The sequence below is a fragment of the Petaurus breviceps genome, unplaced genomic scaffold (genome assembly GCF_028583685.1).
Source record: "Petaurus breviceps papuanus isolate PSGF00001 unplaced genomic scaffold, PetGlider_PUasm1.0 688, whole genome shotgun sequence".
Taxonomy (NCBI): domain Eukaryota; kingdom Metazoa; phylum Chordata; class Mammalia; order Diprotodontia; family Petauridae; genus Petaurus; species Petaurus breviceps.
In genome coordinates this window covers 28935159-28942825 of record NW_027186457.1, presented here as the reverse complement: position 1 = coordinate 28942825, position 7667 = coordinate 28935159, and positions in this window count along the sequence as shown.

Sequence of the window (7667 nt, the reverse complement as noted above, 5' to 3'; positions counted from 1 at the left end):
AGAGAGAGAGACAGAGAGAGAGAGAGACAGAGACAGAGAGAGAGAGAGAGAGAGAGAGAGAGAGAGAGAGAGAGAGAGAGAGAGAGAGAGAGAGACTACTTTTATATTATTGATGTAGACCAGACTTGTGATACATCAGCAAAGGGCTCTTTTGGTGAATAAATACCCAATGTAGATCAGCATCTATGCAGTTTAGGGTCTTAGAGAACTTCCTAAGTCCTTCACAGGTTAAGTGGCTTTCCTAAAGTCAAACAGCAAGGACAGGTCAGGTGTGAGAAATGAAAGCTGGTCTTTCTGATTTGGAAATTGGCTCTTTACCTGCTATAGCACACTGCCTATAAAACAAAACAAATCTCCTTTCAATGTTCTTCTTTCTCTTCCTGGATCACTGTCTTGTCTTGATAGAAGAACTTGCATAACTCAGTGAAACTATGAGTTTTGCCTAGTAGGGTTACCCAAGATGGATAGGTCTTAGTGGAAAAAGGACTCATTGGAAAAGACACTGATGTTGGAAAAGATTGAAGGTAAAAAAGGGGGATGGTAGCGGATAAAATGGATAGTGTCATGGAAACAAAAAACATGAGCTTGGATTGATAGTGCAGAATAGAAGGGCCGGGCATGCTATGGTCCATAGGGTCATGAAAAGTTGTACGAGATTGAACACATGAACGACAACATTCTTTTGCATTAGAATGGCCAAATAAGTTTGAATTATAACTATGAACTCCTCAAGGACTTATATCCTATCCTGATGCCTAATTCAAGTATATTATTGAAAAAATGTTATGATTCTTATTTGGAACAAAGATTGATAATTAACTGTGTTTATTTTTGCATGATCTTACATGCATATACACACAGACACATGGGAACATTTTGAGATGTCTTCTTTCTCTTTTGAAGTTTTATTATAAGCATGCTTATCTTTGTTTTATTTTTAATGAGATGAAAGTTAATCATATTGAGCTCTTTTCTCTTTTGGAGCCCTTGTCTGCATAAATAACAACCAAATCTGCCTGGGGTTGGGGTGGAACCTCCTTTTATTCCCCTCCAGGTTTGCACTAGGGGTAAGTGGACACAAAATGTTCACTGCTTAGGGGAGTTTAGGTCCCCAATGGCTCCTTTTTTTCCTATCAATGACAGAATAATAGAATCTTAAACTTTAGAAGAAACCTACAAACCATAGAGTCTAAATTGCCATTCAGGGAGAAATCCTTACTACAGCATATGACTGATAGTCATTCAACCTCCACTTGAATACTCCCAATGATAAAGAGCTCACGAATTAATAAAGAAAAAAAACATTTAATTTCTAGGTAGCTCTGATTTTTAGACAGTCCTCCATTCTATGTATTTGAAACCTTTCTCCTTGTAATTTTTCCTCTGGTCACAATTCTGCCTCTGGAGCTCAAAAAATTGTCCTTCTCTCACTTGAGAATCCTTCAAGCATGGTCATCTAATAAAATTAAATTTAATTGGGAATGATGAAAAGACTTACTTCTGTATTAAAAATAAGTTTCACTACACAGGATGGATAGAGGTATGCATAGCTAGAAAGCAGCTTATTCTGAGGAGTTTATTTCAAGTACAATAATTTTTTTTATTATACCATATCATTGAAATGCTTGCTTTATTCCATAAACAATATTTGAGTCTCTCAAAAAAAAATTCTGAGAAAAAAAATGATCTTGAAATTGGTGAACTATGGCTCAGATCAGTCAATAGTATCATATGGTAACAAAAGGACTGATAGGGAGAAACACAGATTAGGACCAGAGGGGAATGAGTCCCACTTGCTCTCTTCTGGGTGGGTACATTTGTCATATTATGTTTATTTATATGCACAATGTTTGAAGACAGTAAGAGAGGGTCCCAAAAGGGCAACTGAAAGAACATAGAGACTTGAGGCCATGCCATCAGACGAATGATTAGAAGAATTCAGGATGCTGTTAAGAACCAAAAAGTACACTACCTTCTCTTTTTTAATCGTTATCATCCTTTCCTTAATACCCCAGCCATCCTCTTGTCTGTCTCAGTTTATCTTTGCATATGTGTCTGTATATGTCTACTTCCCATACCCTTCCTTCCTCCCCACTACTTTCCAAATCTGAAACCATATTTAAATCTGTGTGTAATAAACCCTACTGCTATTGAAAAAGGTTCAGCAATCTGGTCCATTATGGCTCCATTTATTATTCATGTTACTTTCTAGAACAAAGTATCTCCCTCTGGCCACCGCTCCCCCATGTTCCTCATCTTTCCTTATCAGCATGTAACCTCCATAGGGCAGTAACTGTGTGCTACATTCGTATCACCAGAGCTTGGCACAGTGTTTGGCACATAGTAAGAGGTGAAAATGTCTTTCATTCATCCATTCTTTCATTTATCCAGTTATCCATTCATTCTTTACACTCAAATTAATCAGGTTATTTCTTCTTAATACTTTTATGCTTCTGAATTTTGATACTGGATGGATCTGTGATGTCATCAATGTGGGCAATCTTCCTGCAAGGCAAATTGCAATTCAGCTATGTCTACCTTCCTTTTAAAACTTACCCATTTCCACTCATAAACTGGAGACAGAGAGTCACCAGGTGTGCTGTCAACCTTCCTCTAGAGCTCTTACCATTTCATGGATATCAGTGATGACTGTGGATGGTCCAGCAAACATTCTTCATTATTCCTACATAAACAGCTCATCTTTTTTTTCCTGTCCTCACTCTTTTGGGGGAACATTCTTTCTGCTTCTTTTCCTAGGACACACTGCAGACTGTCCATACCCACAAAGTAACCCATCATTGCCCTTTGGGTGATCCTTAATTTTGACTTTTCAAATAGTTATATCATTTTGGAATTCATTGTTCTTTAAATGTTAGGTAGAATTCACTTGTATAACCATCTGTTCCTTCCATGCTTCATGGCAACCATTTGATATTATTAGTAGAAATTTTCTGAGAAAAAACAATGGACCATTGTTTTTCTTAGCACTATACTTATTTTTTTTTTCATATTAGTTGGATGTTCTTTAATACATTTGACTCTAGTTCAAAATGTTGTCAAAGAAAAGAAAAAAATCATGAGTGGGAGTGATGAAGAAAAAGAAAAGTTTTTGAATAATAATTCAAGGAGAACTTTCATAAGTTTGCCCCAAACAGAAAATGTCCACAATTATTTATCTGACACAAGTAGGTCTCTAGACGGAAAAGAAAATAAATCATGTGAATAATAGCAGAACTGTTAGTGACCTCATTAAATGAGATGACTGATACAGAACAACTGGTCAAAGCAAACCATTTGTATTTTGCAAAAGAAATTCATTTGCATATACAAACCAGGTCATTATCAGTTGCAGCTCCCTTGGGCCAAACAAGGATTGCAGTGCTGTTCTTCTCCATTACACTTTTCCACTACTAATATTATATTTTAGACTTAAGCACGAAATGAAATTAATGTAACAGATTTGTTGTTATTCAGTCATTTCAGTCATGTCCAACTCTTCATTTTATTTGGGGGTTTTTCTTGGCAAAGATACTGGAGTCATTTGCCATTTCCTTCTTCACCTAATTTTACAGATGAGGAATTGGAGGCAAACAGAGTCAAGTGGCTTGCCCAAGATCACAAAGCTAGTATCTAAGGCCAGATTTGAATTCAAGAAGATAAATATTAAGGGCTGGCTAGGTGGTGCAGTGAATAGATCACTGGCCCTGGAGTCAGGAGGACCTGAGTTCAAATCTGAACTCAGACACTTAACACTTACTAGCCATGTAACCTTGGGCAAGTCATTTAACCCCAATTGCCCTGCCTTCCCCGCTCCAAAAAGCAAAAAAAAAAATCACCCCAAAAGATAAATATTCCTGAGTCCAGGATGGGCACTTTATCAAGTGTGACACCTAGCTGACCCTATGTAATAAATAGATGTTTATAATTTTTAAAGTAATGATGATGATGATGATGATGATGATGACAATGATGATGATGTGTTTGTGGCCTACTTTGGGGATTAAAATTTTTCCAAGTGTCTTTGATGACTCTGCTACTCATTCCTTTTTTTTTAAATATTGGTCTTTCTTAAATTAAATCTCTCCCTCCCTTAATACCACTTCTGGAATTTAGAAAAAGAAAAATCTCTCAGTATTTACATAGTCCATAAAAACAAATTTTCACATTGATTATGCCCCAAAACATGTATCTTTCTCATTTTAAATTCATCAGTTTTCAGTCAGGAGGTATCACATTGAATCTTCATTCTATTGGACTTCTGCTTTATCATTGCACAATCCAAGTCTTCCATTATGTCATTATTGTATAGACCCTTCTAGCTCTGATCAAAAGCATACCTTCCAGATTCTCTTGGAAACTGTTCATTTTATCATTTTGTTAACCCAATAACATTCTATTGCATCCATATACCACAATTTCTTTAGTCATTCTGCAACAGGAAGACAACAATTTAATTTCCAATTTTATTTACCATGAAAAGAGCTGTTGTGAGTGTTTGTATATAGAGACCCTTTTCCTCTTCCATTTCTCTGAAATACAGCTTTATTAGGGATATATCTGAGCCAAAAGTTATGTATAGTTCAGCAATTTTGAAGGTATAGCTCCACATTGATTTCCAGAATGACTGGACCAATTCACATTTCCACCATCAGAGGTATAGTATTCCTCAACCATTTCAACATTTGTCATTTTCCGCTTTTGTCATCTTTTCCAATTTTATGTGTGAGGCAAAAACTCAAAGTGACTTTTTTTTTTAAAGCAATTGGGGTTAAATAACTTGCCCAAGGTTACACAGCCAGTTCTTTTTTGTGTGAGTGTTAAGTATCTGAGGCTGGAACCGATCCTGGGTCCTCCAGACTCTGCAGCCAGTGTTCTTACTCACTGCACCACCTAGCCACCCCTCAAAGTGACTTTAATTTGCATTTCTATAATACTTAGTGATTGAGAGCATTTTTTCCATGATTATCAATAGCTTGAATTTCTTCTTTGGATAACTGTATATTTATATTCTTCATCCATCTTTTTTCACTGGAGAATGATTCAGTTTTGCAAATTTTAAACAGTCCCATATATATGACTTCATTAAAGAAATGTTGCATTTTTTACCAGCTTGTTTCAGCAGTTTCTCTTCTAATTTTAATTGCATTAAATTTGTTTGTGCAAAACCTTTTTAATTTTGTGAAACTAAAATGGTCCTTTTTAGTTTGTGTAATGCTCTCAATAATTTAGTAATAAACTTTTCACATAACCATAAATCTGAAAAGTAACCATTTTTCTTGCTCCTCTTATTTTTGTTATATTATTTATATTTTATATTTATATTTATATAAATATATTTATATAATATTTATATTTATATTATATACTTTTATATTTAGGTCATGTTTTCATTTGGAGCTTATCTTGGTATGTTGTATGAGATGTCAGTCTATACCTAATTTCTGCCATACTACTACCTATTTTTCTCAGTAGTGTCGGACAAATAGGTCATTTCCCTAGTAATTTAATTACTGGGGTTTATTGAATATTGTGCTATGTTTGTTTCCATATATTGTACTAATTTGTTTTGCTCGCTGACCAGTCTGTTTCTATATCTTTGTTTGTCTTTGTTGATGTCTTTCTGTCTTTCTCTTTTTTAACCAATTCCAAATAATTTAAGTAATTTTTTAGTACATCTTCAGATTTGGCATTAATAGACCCTCTTCTTTTCCACTTAAAAGGGAGTATTACCCTAGAGATCCTTGACATCTCGTTCCTCTATATGAATATTGTTATCATTTTTTCTAGTTCAATAAAATATTTCTTTGGTAATTTTATGTAATACTACACCAGTAATTGGTTTACAGAGTATTGTCATTTTTAAATGTATCAGTTCAACTTATGTATGAACAATTTTTGTTTATTTATTTAGGTCTATATTTTTGCAAAGATTGTGTTATATTTGAATTTATATAGCACTTTTTAAAACCTTGTTATACAATCCCAAATATTTTATAGCTTCTTGAGGTATTTTGAATAGAATTATTCTTTCTAGCTCTTCCTGCTAGATTTTATTAGTAACATGCAACACTGTTAGTGATTTATGCAGATTTATTTTATATACTGCAACTTTGTTGAAGTTATTGTTTTGATTAATCGTTTTAATTAACTCTCTAGAGTTCTCTAAATACACCATCATGACATCTTTAAAAAGCAATAATTTTGTTTTCTCTTTGCCTTTGATTATTCCCTTAATTTCATTTTCTTGTCTCATTGTTCTCATTAATATTTCTTACACTATATCTAACAGTGGTGATAATGGCCAAACTTGCTTTACCTTTGATCTTACTGGAAAGGTCTTTATCTTTTCTCCATTACATACATTTGCTTTTGGAATTTAAAAGAAATTATTTACTATGTTAAAGGAAAGGTCCATATGTCCCTGTGATTACTAAAATGATAACAGAAATATGTTGGACTTTGTAAAAATATTTTCAACATCTATTGATATAATCATGAAGTTTTTATTATACATCTTAAAATGTTTTATTATATTTTCAATATTCCTTATGTTGAATTAATGCTTCATTCCATGTAACCTACTCACAGTATACAAGTTTCCCAACATATTGTTGTAGCATTCTAGCTCTTATTTTTTAATTTTTTTGAATAATCACTAGCAATATTGGCACATAATTTTCTTTCTCTGCTTCTCTCTCCCTAGCTTAGATATTAAGTCTCTATTTGTATCATTGAAAGAGTTTGGAAGTGTGTCTTATTTCCATATTATCCAAACTGCTTATGTAGTATTGAAATTAATTGTGCTTTGAATGTTTGATAAAATTCCTTGCAAATCCATCTACTCCTGGAGTTTCATTCCTCCACTTCACAAATATTTTTAGATTTAATCACTGATTGGATTTTTTCTAATATGAGTTTATTTCTTCATTTTTATTTTGGGTATTTTAAATATTTCTAAATATTTATCCATTTCCCATAATTTATATTATTATTATTAACATAAGACTGACTAAAATTTTCTGACAATTTCCTTTTTTCTTCTTCAATGTTACCCAAAAGTTCTATTTTTATAGTTTTTTCACTGTCTTAATCTGGTTAGCTGTTTTTTCTATTTTATTAGTTTCCCCCCAAAATTTGGATTCTAATTTTGTTTATCATTTAAATAGGATTTCTGGTTTCAATTTTATAAACTTCTTTAATTTTCAGAAATTCTACTTTTTAATTTAGTGATTTTTAAGTAGATATTTTCCACTTTTAATTGAATATCACATTTGTTGGTTTGTTCTTTCTTTTGTGGATGAAAGTATTTAGCAATATAAATCTTGTCCCAAGTAATTCTTCAGCTACATACTGTAAGTTTTGGTATATTATTTCATTACTATCATTTTCCTTGATGAAACTTTCTTTTGATTCTAAAATGTGTTTTTTGACCCAGAAATTCTTTAGAATTATGTTATTGAGTCTTCAATTATATTTTCCAACTACAACTGCTTATCTATCCCTGGCTCTTCTCATCATCATCAATCATTATCATCAATCATCATCATCATCATCATCAATCATCATCATCATCATCATCATCATCACCATCTTCTTCTCCTTCTTCTTCTCCTCCTCCTCCTCCTCCTTCTTCTTCTCCTTCTTCTTCTTCTTCTTCTTCTTCTTCT